Below are 21,619 nucleotides of genomic sequence, written 5' to 3' on the forward strand. Positions count from 1 at the left end.
CCTTCGGCTCAGATCCTGATCCCAGGGTCCTGGGATCGAGCCCCACATCGGGCTCTCTGCTCAGCGGGGAGCCTGCTCCCTCCCACTCCCCGCCCCCCCACCCCCCACCTCCTTCCTCTCTGCCTACTTGTGATCTCTGTCTGTCAAATAAAAAAAAAAGGTTCATTATTATGAACCATTCTTCTAACCAGCTGTTCAGGAAAATTTAAGTTTGGAATTCAGTGGTCTATAAAAGGATATGTTCTTACAACATTAAGAAATAACATCTCTCTTCATTTTCCATTAAACAAATAATTGTCTAGAAATTTGGAGTAATAAATTATATATATTATCCTAAGATCTTCATAGAGTAAGAATTTGGAAGTCAAGGTCAATGTTTGATATGATAGTGCTGGGGTCAGTGCCTTGCTCAAAAATATGGTCAAAGGCAGAAAAATGTCTCTTTAGAAAATACCCAGTGTGGCACAGTTCACAAAGCCAGGTGCTCTGTCATGATCTTATTTCTAAAGCAAGATTCCACCTCAGCACATTTTCTAAATGTAATTTCTTACTTTCAAAATATGGGAGGCACATTTCTAAACTGTAGTTGAACTTTATAAAGTTTTATGGAAAAGAGGACCATATAACAATACTATAATGGACAAAATTGGATGAAAGGTAGGTATTAAACCCCAGGGCTTCAAAACTGGCTTACACAAATACTGTTTAAATTTTTGTGAGTCACCTTATTTCTTTCCTCTTTTGCCTACCTCATATGGATTATGCGGAAGTCTGTAGAATAAAGTAAGATACTTTGACCTCTACATTTCATTGACAGACCACTTGCTAGTGTTGCAAAGCTGGTATTAGCTGTGTCTGAATTACAGCAGGCACCTGGCTGAGATAAAGTCAGAAGAAAAGAAAGCTGCCAGAGATGAGAAAAGAACTAGGGGTGTTAAAGTTTTTAGAAGAGTTAAAATACCCACTGGGGGGAGTAAATAGTGTAATATATGTTGTGGAAAAGAAAATCACTAACATTAACAGCAATGTGAAAGGCAATGACAGAAAACAGAGAGCAAAATCCAAACTGTAAATTGATAGCATTTCAATGAGAGGCTGGGATGGGGAGAGTGGGAGGCAGAACAAAAAAGATATATTCGAAGAAAAATTACTGAAATAAAATTTGGGCATGGTTTTAAAATATGTACTATAATCCAGAAATAAAATTAAGTTTGAAACATCAGTATAACAGTAAATCCTTTTAAAACATTGCAAGTTTTGCAAGGAAAGAGAAAAATTCTATAATTATTTAAAATTATGAAGCGTTTCTGTGATGAAGAAACAAAATTCAGACATCCTTAGATGCCTTTCTTATAATATTGAAAACCAAAAGGAATTAGAAAACTGGTTACTGGTTACTGGCTACTGTAGCTCAAAGAACTACAGTCTGTATGAATCCAAGTTGGTACTGGTGTGGCGTCAACATCAAACTTAAAAGGCAGTCCATACAACAAAAGACATCCGAAAAGAAAACAAAGGTCCTTACATTTTAAAAACCTAAACAAGAAGGTAGGAATAAGATCAGTTGTAATAGTCATAAAAATAAACACAGGTTAAACTCCACACTGAAAGACAAACAAATAAATCCAACCATATGCCGCTCACAAGACATCAACCTAAAACAAGACACAAAATTCAAAAAGAAAATATTGGGTAAAAATGTTACAGGTAAATATAAAATGAAGAAAAGTCACTGTGGCTATATTCTTTTCATGCAAAATTACATTAAAGACAAAGTGTCCTAAATGAGATAGCAGGGCCATTGACAGTTGGAAGATACTAATCCCACTGTGAAGCTTTAACACTGTAAACCTCTACATGCGGACTAGCATAGTACAGAAACATGTAAACACCATCAATAACAAGAAAAAGGAGAATTGCAGGGTGCCTGGGTGGCTCAGTGGATTAAGCCTCTCCCTTCAACTCAGGTCATGATCTCAGGGTCCTGGGATCGAGCCCCGCATCAGGCTCTCTGCTCAGCAGAGAGCCTGCTTCTCCCTCTCCCTCTGCCTGCCTCTCTGCCTACTTGTGATCTCTCTCTCTCTCTCTGTGTCAAATAAACTCTAAAAAACGAAAAAGGAGAACTCTATGGGAATTTAAATGCTGTGAGTGACATTCATGTATCTCCCTCCATCTTTGCCATATGACATTTCTTTTAAAAAATATTTTATTTATTTCCCTCTCTCTCTCTCTGCCTGCCTCTCCATCTACTTGTGATTTCTCTCTGTCAAATAAATAAATAAAATCTTTAAAAAAAATATTTTATTTATTTATTTGAGAGAGATAGAGATAGTAAGAGAAAGATCCGGGGAGAAGCAGACTCCGCACTGAGCAGAGAGCCCAATGCAGGGCTTCATCCCAGGAACCTGAGATCATGAAGGCAGACCCTTAACTGACTGAGCTGTCCAGGCGCTCTGCTATATGAAATTCAAAAGGAAATGATTCATATTATATAATTAATATGACTTCCTTTAATGTATTTATTCATTACCATTAAACAACTGTGGGTTATCTACGGTAAGCATATGACGCACTCACTATGCTTTCCAGCTTTCAGACTAGTTGGAAAGAAAGAGGCAATTATAACCCAAGAGTTAATGGGTTTGTACCAGGTGAGTGGAGAGCCTCCCAGGGAGGACATAATCCACTCGGGTGTGTCAACGAGCAGGTGTCAGGAAAAGTATCCTGAGAAGTAGGACATCTGCACTGAATCATGAAGGAGCTGGCCACATGAGTATGTAGATGAGCAACAGGACGAGACAGCAGCATTACCAACAAGGCATGTTGGGGAAACTGGGTAATGATTTTGTGGAAAACATCCAACAGTTCCTCACCTCGAAGCACGTTACAGAGTATCAGATGGAGTAAAGAGCTAAATGCTTTTTAAAATGTTGAAAAATCTTCGGAGAAGAAGAAAATGATTTCAGTTGGAGTTCCTAAGCTTAAAAAATAGTGTGAAGTAAGAAACCTTTTAAACAAAAATAATTATAGGACAAAAGGAAAACTGGAGGGGGCAATTGTAATAAATAGGCCGAAAGTATTATGTTTTTAGTAAAGAACATGGACATATCAGAAATAAAACTGCAAACATTACTGAACAATAAAGGACTCAAAAGAATGACTCACAAGTAAAAAAGTAAGAGCCCATATATATGAAGTGTTTTCTGTGTGTCAGACGTTAATCCACTGAGTGCTCTCAACCATCCTATGAGGTAGAGACTATTTTTATTTTTTATCTCCATTTTACAGATAAGGAAACAAAGACACAGAAAGGTTATAATACTTGCTCAAGGACAGGGGGCTGGTGAGCGTCCGAGCTGGGAGGGGAAGCCACGCAGTCTGGCTCCGGGTTCTGTGACATTCCAATTCTGCGCTACTTCTCAAGGAATGCACGTGTCCAAAAACCAAAGCCAAACCCAAATAATCACCTTCCCAGAGTCTTCAAACGACAAACCGGTGCCTTTTTCTGGGGTCAACTGACTCCTATCACGTATACCATAAAAACAGAAAAAATAGTCCTAGATGACTCAAAAGAAATCCCAAGGTTTAATAGTAACTTGAACTCTTGAGCAAATAAATGAGAATGTAATGATTTTTTTCCTTGAACTTTTCTAAAGTCAATCCAAGAAATCTTTATTTAGTCCACACTAAGAACCGGACAGAACGCTGGCATGCCCCCAAGCCCACGAGGCTGAGGCAAACACAGAGAGCAGCTTCAAACGGGCAAACACACTTCTGGTGACACAGCGATAGTCTCGTGATTGTATTTTGGATGGGTTATAAAGAAGTCAACTGCTTAGTACTTGAAAAATTGATTTAGAACTAAATTGGGGAGTGATGAACTAAATTCCATCAAATCGAAATATATGATCTATAACCCAGTTGGAATTTGTGAATCAGGATATCATACTGATGGACATAGCATTGGCTCACAGCCATTAGCATGAATAAGATTTCTAGAATAATTAATATTTTCATATTCCTCAGCTGATAATAAAATTCATCTCTCTTAAACATCTAGAACACTATTGCTAAGTCAAATTTGTAATCAATTTTTAAAAAGATTTTTATTTATTTATTTTAGAGAGAGAGAGCCGTGGGAAGAATGGAGAGAGAGAGAGGGAGAGGGAGAGGATTGCAAGCAGACTCTGTGCCGAGTGCAGAGCCCATGGCGGAGCTTCATCAAATGACCTGCGCTGAAATCAAGGGTCGGGCATTTGACCAACTGAGCCACCCAGGCACCCCTAAGTTTGTAATCAACTTGAGTTTTATATATTTTACTCCATTTGAATATTATAAAATTAAATAGATGGAGACTAAAATTAAAGAGTTAGTATATAGTACAATCTTGCATTTATAGCTCTTAAAAAAACATGGGGAGGAAGGGCAAAAAGTAAAATGAGTGGACGTGTATGCCACACTTCCACACATAAACTTGGCTCTGGCATCCATCCAGCATGTGAGCAGAGTGAATCAGATTCCATTTTTTGAACTAACCTCCCTATAGTCCCATTCCCTCCCAATGCACTGTGTTGTTGTGTGTACGCTTGTCACCTTCCCCCAAATCAATTCTTTCATCTGATTTCATCTGCGCACCATGCTTTCTACATTAACAAAAACAGATACTCTCTCAGGATAATACAAAGAATTAGTTCTTGCCTCCTTACTCACCCTTCCCTAACCAGTCCTCTCCCAGTTCACCAGATACTGGAAGAGATGCTGTATTTCCGATTGCCTGTTAGAGAAAGAGGACAAGATTCAGCAACATTGGAAGCAAAATATCGGTCCTCCAAAGATGTTCACTCCTTCTCAGAATCTGTGACTGTATTATTCCACATGGCAAAGGGACTTTGCAGGTGTGATTAAGTCAAGGGCTCTGAGATGGGGAGATGATCCTGGATTATCTACGTGGGTTCCATGTAATAGTCTCAAGGGTGCTCATAAATGATACAGAGAGGCAGGAGAGTCACAGTTAGAAAGAAAAGGTGGGGACAGAAGCAGAGGTAGGGGTGAAAGAGAGGCGGGTGGGGACAGTACAGATTTTATGTTACTGGCTTTGAAAGTAGAGGAAAGGTCCCACCAGTTAATGAATGCAGGCAGCTTCCAGAGGCTGGAAAAGGCAAGAAAACAAGATTTGCCTCCAGAGCTTCTGGAATGAGCTTGGCCCACCCAATGCCTTGATTTGGTCCAGGGAAACCCATTTTGGATTTTAGACCTCCATACAATACTATAACAAATTGTGTCATTGTAAATGACTACTTTTGTGGTAATTTGCTGGAGAAGCAATAGGAAACTAACACGAACATCCACAGTACACATTCGTGCACATCTCCAAGTCAGAGATCACCACACGGTAGATCCTCTCTAAATCATATTAGTTCCAGCTCCCCCAAATCACTCCAATTTATATATACAAACCACCTTGCAATAGAAACATCCCTGAAGTTATTCTTCATGCTCCCCTAAAGAAATATCCATCTTCTTAAAGATAAGACTGAGTTTAGATGTCTATTTAGATTTTAATCTCTCTGAGTAAGAGAACTGCCATTTCTAATTGTAATGATGTACTAGCAGATAGACTCATCCTGTTTCCTGCAGCTCCTGTCATCTCACAAAAAGTACTTCTTATACTAAAGCAGTTATGAATGAATAGAATTTAGTCAGAAATTAGATAATTATTAGTAAAGTAATATTGCCAGTTTGGGCATATTCAGAAATTTAATCGTATTGCTGTTACAAATTTTTAATTAATTGCTTAATTTAGTTAAAGAATTGCCCAGTTACAAAAATCAATAATTGAATACACTGACTTAAATATTTTTGGAATGGTCAAATAAATTAGAACTATTAAATGCCTATTGATGATTCATATTTTTACCGCCAAGTCCCTTGTTAGACATTTCCCTAGCATAATCAAATTTATATTTCATTATAACAATAACTGTCTGTTAATGAGTACTGATTATGTGTTAAGCATTTTACATGTATACTTTACATCTAATTTTTATAGGAACCATATCTGATAGGTGGTATTATTTCCATTTAGCTAATGAAGAAAGTAGCATTCAAAAGATAAAATCATATAGTAAGTGTCTGAGCCTGGAATTGAGTTCAGGTATTTCCAAACTACCTATTCAACTCTATGGAGTCTCCTATGCAAATATTTTTTTTTTTTTTATTTGACAGAGAGAAATCACAGGTAAGCAGAGAGACAGGCAGAGAGAGGAGGAAGCAGGCTTCTCGTGGAGCAGAGAGCCCGATGCGGGGCTTGATCCCAGGACCCTGAGATCATGACCTGAGCCGAAAGCAGAGGCTTTAACCCAGGCGCCCCTATGCAAATATTTTTAATCAAAATAAAGTGTTTTATTAGAAAGTCCATTTTTAACTGAGGCTGTATAGAATCCTCCTTTCTGCTTCCTAAACATCTGTCCACAAATCCTTTCTGAACATTTATTTGAGTGCATGTAGGGATAAGTCAAAGGGAGACCAATAAAGTTGAATATCTCTGACTCTAATTGGCTCTTTTTTCATCCTCAGAAGCTTGAGTTTAGAACTGGAAATGGAAGCAACTTTTTCAATTACACTTCCTTGGTCACTACAGAGATCAAACTTGAGACAGGATTAGGTAGCCATCTGACCAAGCAGGGAAAGGGACGAACTTCACTCTAAGGGAAGAGAAATGCAAAGCAAGGACCACTGCCCTAATTTTCTCTTGATCTGTTGTGCTCCACGGGGCATAAGAGTTGGTGTCATGCTTCCATCACAGTGTCCTCCTGTTAAATCTGCTTGTCAGATATACAATTAAGGTGTCTGATAATCTCTCTTCTTAAGGCTTCAGTCATGCATTCAGTAAACAGCTATTGCCCTTCCACTGTAGGCCAAGCACAGTGCTCCAGGCTGGGCGCAAATTATATAGAACCCTGGTCTGCTTGAAGAGAGAAGAAAAGGAAAACACCAGAGAAATCCTCAAGAAATACGGTATTCTAAGAAGTGTTGATCTGGTCTTATGTCTAAAAACAGGAATACAACAGGTTGCATCATTTCAACATGCTGACTTCTTTTTTCTTTTTAAAATTTTATTTATTTATTTAACACAGAGACAAAGATCACAAGCAGGCAAAAAGGCAGGCAGAGAGAGGGGGGGGGGAAGCAGGCTCCCCGCTGAGTAGAGAGCCTGATATGGGGCTCGATTCCAGGACCCTGAGATGATGACCTGAGCCAAAGGCAGAGGCTCAACCCACTGAGCCACCCAGGCCCCCCAACATGCTGACTTCTGAATAAAACAGGCTCCCAGATGACTGGTCCTGCAAAGGAAGTTGGCTTGTCTGGAGACACACCAAGTGCAGCCCTTCCTAGAAGGGTATCTTGAGGAAACTGGTGGCACACACTCCATATCTCCACCCCCAAAACCACATTTATTTATATAGTGATGAAATAAATTAAGCTGGATCAAGCCCAATCATATTTGATGGGATTAAAAAGCCCCTTACAGGTAGCCTGCCGTGAGGCTCCATTTCCCTTCAGATTTCCCCCACTTAACCCAGACGGAGAGTAGCTCCCTCTGCTGTGCCCTCCTATCACTTAAAAATTATACTTCTAAAAAAAAAAATTATACTTCTATTTGTATGACATTACTTTGTGGTGTATCTTTGAGTCCCCTCCCCCGCCCTATCCCCACTTCTGTCACCTTCCACCAAAATGCACATCCCTCCAGCCCAGGGCAGAGCTAAGTTAATTTTGTAAACCTGTTCTGCTCCAGCCTCTGTCTTGGGCTGTTATCCAGCAGGATGCAGACCCACATGTGGATTAACTATCTACTCTGGACCCAGAAAGCCCACTATTTAACCTATTTCCAACACTCACTTTTGACTTTAGGCAAATTGCTTAACTTTTCTGAGCCTCTTCCTTCTTCTCTATGTCTTAAGAATGACAACAGAACCTAGGGATTACTGTGAGGACTGAAGGAAATCTTACAAAAGTGGAGTTTACTGAATATCTTGCACATAGTAAATAATAAATGATCACTAGCTTCCAGTCACTCTAGGTGTTATCATCTCTCCCCTGCAAGTGTAATCATCCAGATAATCCGAGCTGATATAAGTCGGGACAATAAAAGTTATGAAATTTCCCAAGGCTCAAAGCTATAAGTGGAAAGGACAGGACTCGACTCTGATCCACCTAAACCTAAAGCTTTCTGTAAGGATAGTCCATTCCTCTTTACAAATCAGGTATCCACCATGTTTCCCGAGAGAAGGAAAACACAACAATAATGAAGGAATGGACAACTACATGTTGAGATTGAGACAAAGAAGTTGGCGTAGTCCTACTCATCTGGCCACAGAGACAAAGAAAATATATGAAGGAGGTGAAATTACTAACTTAATGTTATGATATCCAAAGCATGTCTTGGCGCTAGCTGATGAATCATGAATTTTTCACCAGAAAGCAACAAGGTAGTACTCTGAAAATGTGAAGTTCATGAAAATCACCCTAGTGTATCACGTGATAGGGACAGATTGATTCTCTTCCCCCCTAAAAAAATATTCCTTGTGGTTTCCCCTGTTCTACATAATTTAGGTAAAATCTTGAAACCATCTCTCAGTTAACAGTTTTCATTTCCCTCTGCAGCCTCTGAGCAGTGGGCACAACACGGCAAACCCTGGTCTGGACCAGCCAGATGGGAAGGATGGGGGCCCTCCCTAGTCTCTGCTGTCCTGTGGCTGCCTACCACAGGCAAGAAGGGTCCTAGATTTCCTCATCTGTGATCCATTCCACCTTTGCTCTGTTAAGTACCTATGCACCGCTAAGTACTACTGCTAAATACTTCTACTAAGTACCTTTATTTAGGTGTTAACTAAGTTGTTGCTAAATTCATTTAGTTTTGAATATAGATATTCTTCTTTATTGAGTATTCCTTCAGAATTCCCTGATACTTTCCCTTTGTCCAACTTTTCACCTTAGCAGGTGACAAAGGATATTAAAAGAAAGCCCAAACCATCAGATTCTGACTCTCACCAATTTAGGCAATTGAAGCTGTGGCAGCTTTTCACCTACTAATCACCCTTTTCCTCTGGATAGTAAAATATATTTAATTTAGGCCTTTTGTCTTACAGAAAGTCAGCCCCTGAATTTACACAAACTCTTTTCAAAGACCTTAAGTCTTTGTTTAAAGTGCTTTCTCTGCCCAGATCCTTTGATATCTTTTTTTTCTTTTGAACTTAATGGCTCATAGGCTTGATCAAAGAAGGGAAACCACACTGATTCTACATACTTTCTTTACTGAACGTTTTTTGGAAAAACTAAGCAATTGAGGGGAAAGAGAAAATGCTGAAATAATGTAACATATTGCTCAATAAATACCTGACTCTTCCGGAAGTAAGTTCACCTTTCCACAGCAGTGATGTACTTAGAAAAATTCCACCTAAGAGAATGAATGCTTTCAAAACAATGTGCTCTTTAATCATTTAAGGTAGGAAGACAAAAGTGCTAATGTTCAGGAGAAATGTTAAGAATCTGGTAGAATACTATTTTTCTTACCAAAGCTATAGGTTTTTCTAATGTGCTCTAAAATGAAAGGTAATCGGCATCTTTTTCACATGTTTGTACTCTCCCGTATACTTCCTGGTTATTGTCCCCATTATTGTAGGGGGCACTAGAAAATGCTCTGTACATTTTAAACAGTCTTTTAAGTATAGAACTGGTATGTTTATAAGTTAAAGTGTAATAATGTTAATGTATCAAAACTTAGATTCAGTCAGGTGCTGGGTTATTCTCCCTGTCACCATTACTGTGCCCTCCATGCCCTTTGCATATAAATGCACACTGTAACTTCAAAAGAAAAAGATGATGTCAGTTTCCTAATGAAATGTCGGTACTAGGATTGGTCCAAAGAGTGGACGTAATTTAATAGTCTGCCCTGCTGAAGATACCCATGAAGTACATAGTTAGTCAGTCTCATCATCCTTTAATTTATTTATACTTATTTATCTTTACAAATTTGGCACTGACATTTGTTTCTTTTCTCAGATTCAAAACCTAATCCTGTAAGTGCACCATCACTTTATGCTGCTTATTTCACTCCTGTTTTTAAAGGGTGAAGTGTAAAAATCACCCTTTAAATGTTACTCAGATTAAAACTTGCTCTTTCCATGCACATTAAGACAGTGACAACTGTGAACAACAAAGAATTCAATTAAAACTTGCAAACAAAAGTTTTCTTAGACCAATGGTATTTAAACTCAAGTGTGAAAGAAGGTAAAAAGAGTGAAGTTGGGGGGAGTGAAATGTAAAAAAAGCAATTTAAAAATTAGATATTGGGCTTCATTGTAAAATTCCATATGAAGCTTTAAAATAGAATCACTTCCCTAGACTCTTCATTTTAGGTATCAAAAGCCATGGGCAGAGGGACAATGCATTTCAACTTAGTGTAGCCTGCTACAGTATCAGGACAACTCACCTGAAAGGGAAGAACTCAGATGTAATGTTAAGCATCTCTTTGTCTTCAGATATTATTTTTAAAATTTTAGACACAGAAAGACAATTGCAGGTTATCAGCCACTAGCCAAGAGCTCAGCATCAGTTTCCATCTCTTAAGTTTGTTTGCTTAACCATATCTACCATGATTTCAGTCAAAGAATCTCTTAGCTTCATCAGTTTACAAAATGGCAACACATACATTGTGCATATGGAAGGATGGTCATCACTGAGTGCTCCCCAAAGCTCCTCATGCGCTCTCATTTGAGAGTAGGAAGAATATAAAGCATGTCTAAGAATGATATGCTTGTGCTTTCCCCAACAATGAGAGGCAGAGCCTTTCCTAACATTTTTGCTGAAGCAGTTATTAAATTTTTATTGTCATCTAAAACTAAAATTCTAGATGGACAGTTGAGAGTCAGACAGCCAACTTCATAGTTCCTTAACATTTGACATCATGGCTGATACACAGTGGATGACCATGAAGCATTTATCAAATGAATTTGTCTAGAAATAATAGTGCAAGATCCAAGACCCATCTTTTGATGGTTCCTGTTGACAGATTTTGTTACTTTCTCTCTCCTACTTCTTTTTAAAGGGTAGAAAACAAATTCCAAATTCTGCAACAGAAGTTGTTTAAGCAGCCCGGAGATGTGAAAATTGGGATTAGAGCTTCTCGGAGGGAGCAAAAATAAACTTCTTGCCTGTGAACCTGTGAGTCTCCCACAATGAAATCCAGCTCATCACCAAAAATGCTCCACAGGATACCACATGAGCAAGTGAAAATTAGAACCACACAAAAATGTTTGCTTGAAAAGTGAAACCAGTCAACTTTGGGCTTTCTGCCAAATTAAATCTCTGCCAGAAATTCTCCTGTTATTACATATCTTCAGAAAGCAATTAGAAAAATATTATAGCTAAAAAAATTCCAGATACATTCATGTCTCCATTACAGTTTGGTCCAGAAGAAAATACTAGCCTCCCGAGTCCAGTGGGCCAAGCACAGGAGTATAGGCAGACAATGCAAACACTGACATACACGCATTTTTCCTTGGAGGACCATCTAATCACAAGTAGTATCCCATTTGTTTTGTGAGAGCTAGGAGGAGGGCCTCAGAAAGTTTTCAGGGTGTCCCAGTGCACTTCCGAGTTGGAAGCTTGCCAAGGAAAGCAGATGTGACAGAAAGCCCTAGGTCTCATTCACCAGCAGTGCAGGGCCTGAGGAAAATGTCTTAAACCTGACCAAGCCTGACACTTGCCATTACAGAAAGTATCTCAGAAGGAGGAATTAAAAATGCTGACGCTTTGCAGCACTCTTTGCATTGTTCTTTATAAAAAATCTCAAACCTGATTATGGAGTTGGTGAGTAGCTTAGACCAGATACAAATAACACTCATGTATCATGACGAGTCTCCTGAAAAATTCTCTGACACCCAACCATGTATAATCTCCTGGGCTCCATCCCTAGTCTTCTGTTTTTGTCTTATCACACACACACTATCAGCTCTTGGCTTCATCTATATTATACCCAGTGTCTATCTCTGGTGACTATTTAAGCCCTGATTGTACACTGCCAAACATTTCAAAATTCAACATGGACTTTTTTTTTTTTAAAGTATTACCCACGAACTTGTTTCCATTCTCAAATTTTCCAGTTGTAAATTAGAATAGACAACATCTAGGATTGTCAGGAGTAATGTTGAATGTGATAAGGAGTGTATATAATATATATAAAACATATATAACATATATAATATATATACATATAAAATATATGTGTATATAATATATGTATTATATATATATATTTGAATGGAAGCAAAGATCATACATTAGGGGAAAATGTTGAATTGGTTTTTGTTGAGGTAAATTTAGCTCAAGAACATAGGGACAAATGAAACAGGGGGAGGTGTCAGTGGAAGTTGTACTGTTGTAGCTGACAGTGGGGTCGTGGCTGAGTGGGCATTAGGTCTAGTATGGTTCCCTTAAACTATTATACCCATCCCTGAAGCCTGGATACAGGGTCCCTTAACTTCAGGCCTCCAGTACTCCTGAATTGTTCTTGGTCTTAGTTTGAAAAGCATACCTGGGTCTATCACAGGCTCTAATACTATTTTATTTCTAGTCCTCCTTATTTCTGACCTTGGCATTTATTTTCCTGTTTATAGTTTATCTGTATCCCCCAAATATGATGCATTGCACCTTTCATTGGCTCATGATCTCTTGCTTTTATTTTTTTTTAAAGATTTGTTTATTTATTTGAGAGAGTCGATGTGTGCACGAGTGAAAGGGGCAGAAGGAGAGAGGTTAACCTTGCTGAGTGGGGAGCCTGATGGTGAGGGCTCCATTGCACGACCCTGAGATCATGACCTGAGCTGAAATCAAGAGTTGGATGCTTAACCGACCGAGCCACCCAGGAGTCCCAATTTTTTGCTTTCTTTTCAGTTATTGGATTCTTCTTTGCCTTTGCTGATCAGATTCCCTTTGCTGATCAGATTCCCTACAGCCCCATCTTTCTGTGCCTCCCTCCTGAATGAGTGTTCTTCCATCTTCACTCAGACACTGCAAGGGGACCCAAGATGCAGAGCAATGAGGCAAATAAAAGCAGAGAAGCTGATGGGCAGAATGTGTTGCTGAGGGCCAAGATCAGGTTTAGTAGAAAATAAAGAAAACTGTGGTCTATATGTCAAGAGTCCAAGAACTAAGTCAAAGTAATGACAAGGTCCAATAAGTGGCTGGGAGCAGCTCCATCAGAAAGAAAACAGAGTCATTAGGTTTGAGGGTAGTTGAAGAGTTTGATTCCTTGAAGTAATGTGATGTTGACATCGAGAATAACAGGAAGGTTATTAGTTTCAAGTGTTGAAATTATTATAATAGAAAGAGAGCACTTAATAGCTTTCTACAACTCTGGAGAGGACAGAAATTTAATTTGAGCTGAAAAGTGCATCTCTGCAAGGTAAGGATGCCTTTAACAACAGAAAGTCTTATTAAATCAGGAAGCTGATTTTCTCTCTTCAACAGTTTTTAGTGTGGTAGTTTTTTTGAATGGTCAGTGTCTAGGAAAACTTGGTACTTTATTTTCTTATCTTGTTCTCTGAGAAAGAGATAATGATTATTATGTTGTAAGGCCTCATATATTAATAATAATAACGGCAATAATAGCAAAAGCTTATACAACACTATGTACCAGGATTATTGTTTAAGTCATTTTACAACTATGAATTTATTTAATCCTCCAAACAACATTATGAAATAGATATTAACAGTATCTCCATTATCGGATGAGGAAATAGACACAGAGGTATTAAATAATTTGCCTGAAGTCATTCAGTTGGTAAGTGTAGGAGTCAAATTCAAACCCAGGCAGTTTGGTTCCAAACCAATAAAGTGTTATCTGGAATTCACTTGGAACCTCTTCTGGCCCTAACAGATGGTGTTTTGTGATTCTGATAAACTGAGGACACTGCATATACATTAAGGATAATTTCAGTCTCAAGGTTAAGGAATATATTTCAGAGGTATTTAATAGAAATGAGATAAAAAAGAAGGAAGAGGAAAGACAAGATGGGAGAACATGTTACATCATTTAAGAAATCTTTCTGATTTCAAGAACTATTCAGATGATTAAAATGTAAAGATGATATCGATAGTGAAATTTTATACATCAGCTCCAGGAAATTTTAAAATAAGTCTATCCAAGGGAGAATAATCCCAAAGAAAACGTTTATGTTTATTATTATTATTGCTGCTGTTGTTGTTATTGTAAAAATGTCATTTGGCACTTTCTCAATATAAATGGTTACAAAATTTTGTGTCACATTCTCCACACAATGTTCTGCTAAGAGTAAAAAGAAATGTCATTCTGGATTATATTGTGGTTATTGGCTTTGGTCTGAAGATTACTCTTCTTTAACTGAACATGCAGATGCACTTCAAGAATGTAAAAGAAATGGAAAACAATACAGAGGCATAACACCATTCTTTACAGAAAAGAATATACACATACATATATATGTGTATGTATACACATAGATATATGAGCATAATGGAACATGATGGGAAGAAATGGTAATAACATAATATAATGACATAGTCAAGAAGCTGGGACCAGCGGGTTGAAGTGGTGAGGTAAGTGAAAGAGGTGAGCATTGAAGTGTGCGGTATTTTACAGCTGCTATTTAAAGGATGGAATATTAGAAACTATAAACAGTAGTTTTTAGTCAATAACTGCAATAGTTAGACTAGATCTTTTCAGGAAAAGAAGAGTCTGTAGCTTAAAGACAAACAGATGCCTTTCTTTTCAATTTCACTTCTCTGATATTTTACAGTGTAAAAGGTGGGGCTGTTGTCAGGCTCTGGATGACACATGAGTGTTGAATCCTGAAATTATTCCCATTCCAGGATGAGTCAGGACCTGAAGCAGATATGGACTAATACAGTTACGTTCCTAAGAATACATGGTTTTTCATCTTCTGGGACTCAGGGAGTTAGCATAGTTTCTACTGAAGAAGTCAGGGCGGTGATAAGGTTCTGCTCTCTGAGCATCCCGGGATGGGCCAGAGGACAGAAGGAACTGAGCAAGCTGCTGCTTGCCATCCATTGCTCTTCCACTGGTATCCCCAGCTCTAGCCCCTGTGTTCCAAAGGAAAACTGCTGCCGGGCATCACCCCTGGTAGTGAAACAGCCGACTTCCACTCTATATAGCACTCAGGAAAATGGCTTGGGATCCAACAGAAGAAGGCCCAGTGAATTTTAAATGGCACTCTTAGCTGGAGTTGACAACCTTTAATAATGTGAACTAACTCACTTTATTCTTGTCTCTTTCCCAGAAATATTCCAATTTAGCAATAAATCCCTTGTGTGGACGTCAAAAATTCTAACTTATAAAACAGGTACATTAAAAGGTGACCCCTTGGGACGCCTGGGTGGCTCAGTTGGTTAAGCAGCTGCCTTCGGCTCAGGTCATGATCCCAGCGTCCTGGGATCGAGTCCCACATCGGGCTCCTTGCTCCGCAGGGAGCCTGCTTCTCCCTCTGACTCTGCCTTCCACTCTGCCTGCCTGTGCTTGCTCTCGCTCGTGCTCTCTCTCTGACAAATAAATAAATAAAATCTTTAAAAAAAAAAAAAAAAAAGGTGACCCCTTGGGGCGCCTGGGTGGCTCAGTGGGTTAAGCCGCTGCCTTCGGCTCAGGTCATGATCCCAGGGTCCTGGGATCGAGCCCCACGTCGGCCTCTCTGCTCAGCAGGGAGCCTGCTTCCTCCTCTCTCTCTGCCTGCCTCTCTGCCTGTTTGTGATCTCTCTCTGTCAAAAAAATAAATAAAATCTTTAAAAAAAAAAAAGGTGACCCCTAGTTTTATGAAAAGATTTCTCATTGTTTCCCTGGAGCACTCATTTACTATGTTACCTATGAACCACAAATTATTTGACAGAAAGGCTTACTGGTTAGATAAGGTAAAGCTAAATTATTATGACAGTATTGACTACGTAAAGACAAACAAAATTATCATCAGCAACAGAGATAGTGATAAAGCACCCATGAAGTTAAATGCAATTCAACAGGGAAATGTGATTCTACATATCAAAATTTATATAGTTAAAAAACCCAGTCTCTTTATAATGTAAATTGTACCCACATTTTATTTCAATGCAGTTAAGTTCCTATGAGTTAAAAAATTTTAAAGTAAATGATATTCAGATTCTATTTATTTATTTATTTGACACAGAGAGAAAAAGCAGAAACAGAAGGAGTGGCAGGCAGAGGGAGAGGGAGGACCAGGCTCCCTGAAGGGCCTGATGTGGGGCTTGAACCCAGGACCCTAGGCTCATGACCTGAGCCAAAGGCAGACTCCTGAATACTGAGCCACCCAGGCATCCCAGTAAATGATATTCAAACATTAGTTTAAATTCATTCCGCATGTATTGAACTGTAAATGAAGAATGTGTTTGGAAACCATTTATAATGCTGGACTTTGCTTGTAAAATTAATGTTTTTTTTTTTTTTAGGTTTTCAATGGTAGTAACTACCAAGTTAATGCACTTAGAAATATACATGCTGATATATTCAGATTCTTTAGGAAGATGCTATTGGATATTTTACAAACAGAGAAATTTCCCAAAATAAATTTGCATATTATATTTATTTTAAATCGTGTGTATGCCTAGAGCAAGTTGGCAATTACTTACTTTTGAACAGTCAGATATAGCTAAAGTGTTCAGTTCACCAGGCAGCAGGATATATCCTACATACAAGTAGAAAAATGGAAAAGACAAATCTACTTGAAGGTCTGCCAGAAAAGGTATTGAAAAAGCATGTGCCAATGAGAAGACAGTGGGGGATGGGGAAAGCTCATCTAACACAGAAGATGAGCAAACTTACATGCTTAGTAAAATTAAAAAAAAATAAAGCAATCATCATATTTTTCATTTTAACTGAATACGTGGATCAGGTCTCCTTTTCCACTATTTTTCATCTATTTTTTTAAAGATTTTATTTATTTATTTGACAGACAGAGATCACAAGGAGGCAGAGAGGCAGGCAGAGAGAGAGGAGGAAGCAGGTTTCCTGCTGAGCCCAACTCCAGGGCATGGCCCCAGGACCCTGAGGTCATGATCTGAGCCAAAGGCAGAGGTTTTAACCCACTGAGCCATCCAGATACCCCACACAATTTTTTATAATTTTAAGAGAACAGGACATACACAACGAAAAGTATCAAAAGCCTACTACTGCAAAAAAAAGGACTTTACTAAGGTATACCTAAAAAGGTGTTGTAACTCATGGGAGTAGAATGGGATTGGGTTGATGTCATGGCATAAATCTTTGTAGAATGACATATAGCATTGAAATAGAAGTCAAGAGAGTTGGCTTCTATTTCTCTGTGCTTAGTAAGAGTTACTAGTTAATGTTCCTTTGCCTCGGTTTTCTTATCTAGAACTTAAAAGCGTTATACCAAATAGTCACTGAGGTTTTCTGGGTTATCTATGTAATAAATTCCTTTTATTCTTGGCGATATTTTAAGAAGTCCAGCCACTCTACCAAGAATTTGGATTACCTACTGCACTGCTTACTGGTAGATTATTTTTATGCCACCATTTATGCTAAAAAAACCTCATTAAATATAGCCACACCATCATCTGTTGTATCTAAACTGATACAAATAATTCATTGAATTTGCCGATTTTCATCATTTTTAAGAAAATAAAATCTCTGCTCTTTTTGTCGCCAAATTGTTATTGTCCTTTGTGCTTTTACTAGTTATACTGTACAAATCAAAAATACCCAGGTTAGTTATGTTTGTGAAAGAAGGATTCTAATGATTAGGAAAATAAATAGTATGAAAGTTTTACTCTAGAGTTCCTAGGTAGCATTTCAGAGAAGAGGTTTTGCAGACATATGTGACATATGTGCTCCTGGCACACAGCTCCTACAACTCTTGGAATCTCTTGTTGGGTAGTGTCTATGGTATGTTAATGACACGACTCCTGGTCTCTTGTGGGCATTAAGGAGGAGTAGAAATGGCTTCAGGATGGTGGCTGATTGTCAGAAAAAACAACCTAGTGATTAAAGAGTTAGAACATTCAACCCCACTTCCCACCTTGGAAAGGGAGAGAAGGGCTACAGATTGAATCTAATGACTAGTAGCCAATGATTTTGTCAATCATCCTATGTAATGAAATCTCTATGGAAACCCTAAACAACAGGGTCTGGGAGGCTTCCAGGTTGGTGAACACATTGATAGGTATGGAGCCCAGAGAGAGTGTGGGGGGCTCTGTGCCACTCTCCTCAACCCGCTTTGCCCTATGCATCTCTTCTATTTGGCTGTTCTTGAATTCGTGGCTGAAATGGGGACAATCTGTGCTGTTTGCTCTAACTCTGGGAATGAGTATGAAAATTGAATTAAGTTGTATACCCAACTGGTGTCAGAGAATTGGAGAATTGGTTAGTGCCAGAAAACACCACACATCTGTTGTCAGGAAAAAAAAAATGCAACATATCCCACAGTCCTATAAAAACCATGCACTTGGGTGTCTGGTGCCTGGGTGGCTCAGTGGGTTAAGCCGATGCCTTCGTCTCAGGTCATGATCTCAGGGTCCTGGGATCGAGTCCCGCATCGGGTTCTCTGCTCAGCAGGGAGCCTGCTTCCTTCTCTGCCTGCCTCTCTGCCTACTTGTGATCTCTCTCTGTCAAATAAATAAATAAATAAAATCTTCAAAACAAAACAAAACAAAAAACCATGCACTTATGTGGAATAAATCAATGCTCTAAAAAAGTTATTCCTGAATCAGAAAAGCTGAAGTTACCCTGCCATTCCACAAGGGATGAGCCTGTAATTTGAATGACCAAGTGTCTCTATCAGAAGCAAAACTAACAAACAAAAAACAAATTACAATTTAATTAAATTTCAAAGTGTAACTTGAATGCTTTTAAAATAAGAGGTGGGAAACAAATCAAAAGGACAATGTAATGTCAATTAGGCTCTGTCCCCCATAGATTGTTCAATCAAACATGTTGCAATTACACTGCCAACCATTTTTTGTCTGCCCTGCTCCATAAATTACTGAATCTAGACATAACTCCCGTCTGTGAATCAAGTCTTACAAAATGGTCTTTGGGGTCCAGAATTGTGTGTCTGTGTGAGGCAAAGACAGAGAGAAACAGAGAGGAAAGGCAATAGTTTCCAGGACCAAGATTATAAGGAAAGTCCAACTCCAAATCACCTCAACATAAATAATATTTTACCAAGTGAGTAGAAAGAATACTAATGTACATAAGTTGTTCAGTTGTGGTAAATTTGAGAGACAGAACAAGGGAGCTGGCTTACTAGCGATAGCTCTCAATGGTAGACAACTGGAAATGATCTATTGACTCTGTGGGCTTTTTACCCAAAAATAAACCAAAGGAAAGGCAACCAACCCTCTCTTCCTCTGTATTCACCGAAGACTTGAGGCCTGGGTTGACATTTTTACATGAGCATCTTTTGAAGTAAAACCCTCTGTGATCATTAAAGAATGTTACTTTTATTTTTCAGGAGATGGAGGGAAGCAGTATCTTAAAGATGCCCAACATCGGATGAAAGCAGAAACATTTATTCCAGACTACGTTTTTCCCCAAACACCTGGCATTTTGCTATATTTGCAGACATCCAAAATGCTGCCAAAAAATGGGACTTGTTGTGCATTTACATGTTAATAGTAAGGAGGTAAAATATTCAAAGATTAGGCAGAGCAGTAGAAAATATTTAAGCATAGAATTCAAAACTCCCTCCTTTCTGATCCAATATTTTGCCACTCAATGGTAATATCTTCAAAATTCAAAACAGGTGCTCTTTCATATTAAAATTCATGGCTCTGAATGTAGCTGAGGTAAATATTTTACTCGTCCTTTGGTACTCTGCACATGAAATTTTAAAATAATTTAAACAACCTACAGCTCGTCAGTGACCAAATGGAGCTCTGGTAAAAATAACTATCTTTCAGTTCAGCACCAGCTGGCTATATTTAAACCCTGTATTATGTAATCTTAAAGTGTCCTTGCTTTAGTTGGTGTCTTAAGATATTCTGTTATAATGCCTGTCCCAAATCACTTCAGCCTCTAACATCTAAACACTTCAGGCACAACAGGATCAAATTAAAGTGTTCACAGGCAATCGAAGACAGAAAAAATCCATTTGAAACAGTATATAGGCCATGATACCTTTAAAGTAAAATCTCAGTCTTCTCTCTTTAAGTTTGTAGTTACTATAATTAGGGCTGGCAGATCCAACTGGCGGTGGTTTTCTTAATTCTGCAAAACATCTAAGAACCTGATTCTTTAATCCTTACTCCAGTAATACTCCCAAAGGAGATGAGACTGTGGCTGGGGCAAGAAGTACAAAATCAAACTGAGGCTGGAGAAAGAATCATTTTCAATACATTTTTCTGAGCAGGTTGCGACAGCTGAAGATATTTTAAACTCTTCCTTTCCTTTACCAAATTCCAAGTAACACAACTTGTATTTTTTTTTTTTTTACTATATTCATTGTATATTGTATTAATTTATGGTCAGAGAAGATACAGTAATTTTTTCAGTTTTCTCTTTTAGCTATAAGCTGAAGTATAATTCTCACTCATGGCTTTCTAGCTTAGAGTCTGGTTCATTATTTTTCAACACTGAACACGAAACATGCTAACTATCTCGCAGGGATTAATATACAAAGCTTTACATTTCATAATATAAAGTAATACCAAATATGATTTTAAAAACAAAATCTGATTGGATATTTTCTTTTATAACAATTTTAATTTGATCTATGGTCTTCACTGATTTCAAGCAATCAGTAAGAACACGTTACACCCAGGAAGCAGATATGTCTCAATGACGATCATCACACATACCTTCTGGAAAAGTGAGACCTAACTCCGAGTCAGTGAAGATGTCATATATCTTTATAGTTCTTCACTGGTGAGCTTCCTCCCTGGTTTCATGTACAGCAAATTTCCCAGTCCCCTGAAAACAATCGGCGTGGAGGCCGGCTCCACTGAAGGGTCTATCAAGCAAGTCGATGGGACGGCTGAATTTATTTTAGCCCTGTGTCCAAAGGGTGCAACTTGGCACCTATTTTTAGGAACTGAGCTCTGTATAGGTGGGGCCTGAGTCAACCACTCTTTTCAGAAGTGTGCCTCTGAGGGCATTCTGCCTCATAGTGTCCTCAGTAATGTATGCATGGCCTTAACACATGTGCAGTCAATCAAACCCCTTCTAAAGCCATAACTAACCATCAAGCCAGCGCTCAACTTCGAAAGGAAGCCTAAACGACAACCAGCACTGATAAGGAAAAAAAGGGCTTGAAGGCCTTGAATTTCTCCTATCTCTTTGAAAAACTTCAATCTTTTAAGAGTCAAGAATACGAAGATAAACCACGTAGGAAAGAGTTCTAATGTATCCCGGTGGAATTTGGATTCTCAGAAAGAGGAAGCATTATTTTTATTTAGAAAATGTGCTTAGGTATGGGAAATGTTTGCTTTTTGAGGCTTCACATGCAAAGATTAACATTATTGTAGTGTTTATAAAGTAAAGAGCGAGCTCTGGTTAAAGAAGCGAGGAAAGAAGGGGTTAAGAAGGCATTCTAGC

At 38.5% G+C, this 21,619-nt stretch overlaps 1 protein-coding gene across 2 annotated transcripts in view; it reads right to left on the minus strand.

Moving 5' to 3' along the window:
- The window catches only part of XIRP2 (xin actin binding repeat containing 2), a 75,055-nt gene extending 53,990 nt beyond the window's left edge, over positions 1-21,065 (minus strand). For both annotated transcript variants that reach the window (XR_009351901.1, XM_059167120.1), the window contains exon 1: positions 20,884-21,065. The gene's annotated coding sequence lies outside the window, so the exon portion shown is untranslated. The remainder of the gene's footprint in view (positions 1-20,883) is intronic.
- Positions 21,066-21,619: the final 554 nt, after the last annotated feature.

This window comes from Mustela lutreola, chromosome 3, assembly GCF_030435805.1.
Source record: "Mustela lutreola isolate mMusLut2 chromosome 3, mMusLut2.pri, whole genome shotgun sequence".
In the NCBI taxonomy this organism is placed as follows: domain Eukaryota; kingdom Metazoa; phylum Chordata; class Mammalia; order Carnivora; family Mustelidae; genus Mustela; species Mustela lutreola.